Here is a 678-nt window from a genome sequence, read left to right as displayed (position 1 = left end):
CATGACGCCATCACGCAGGCACCGCCCCTTGCTTGCGAGGGACTCTGGGCGCGAGCGGAAGCCTTCTGCCCGCCCCTTTCTGCGCCTGCGCAGAGGGCACTGGCCTGGCGGGGGCGCTAGTTGCTATTGACGGCAGTTGCTATGGGAGACCTGGTGTACGGTCTGGGTAGTGAGTGGAAGGCGAGAGCGGACCGCATCGCCTTCCGAGAAGGCTGGTCGCTCCAATAAGGGACGTTCGTTGGTTTTCGTCTTTGTGAGATTTGTCGGGGAGGCCCTCTCTGTGCGGCCGGTGGGGAACCGCTGCACGGAGGCGGGGCCGCACGCCAGACAGGCCTGGCAGGGTAGGAGCATCCTGCCCGGTGCAGGGAGAAGCCGGAGCCTGTGGACATTCCGCCCAAACGCAGGACCTGACGGCGGACACAGACAGGGACTGATGTCCAGCGGTCCTGGACGGCGGAAGGCCGGAGCCGAGCCCTTGCCCACTTTTCCCGATTGCTCAGAATGTCCCCATGCGGAACACTAGCTCCCATTGGGTGGGCTCCTGCACCCTGGAACTTGACGTTTATTATCAGGAAATTCTCATAATGCTACAAAATGGGAATTACTCTCATTTTGCAGAGGAGGAACTGCCCCTCTGTAAAATATGAATCAATTTCATTCCAGAAAAATAGATACTGC

This window comes from Monodon monoceros, unplaced genomic scaffold (genome assembly GCF_005190385.1).
Source record: "Monodon monoceros isolate NGI ecotype Baffin Bay Population unplaced genomic scaffold, NGI_Narwhal_1 Super_Scaffold_13, whole genome shotgun sequence".
NCBI lineage: Eukaryota > Metazoa > Chordata > Mammalia > Artiodactyla > Monodontidae > Monodon > Monodon monoceros.
Note: the sequence above shows the minus strand (reverse complement) of the source record.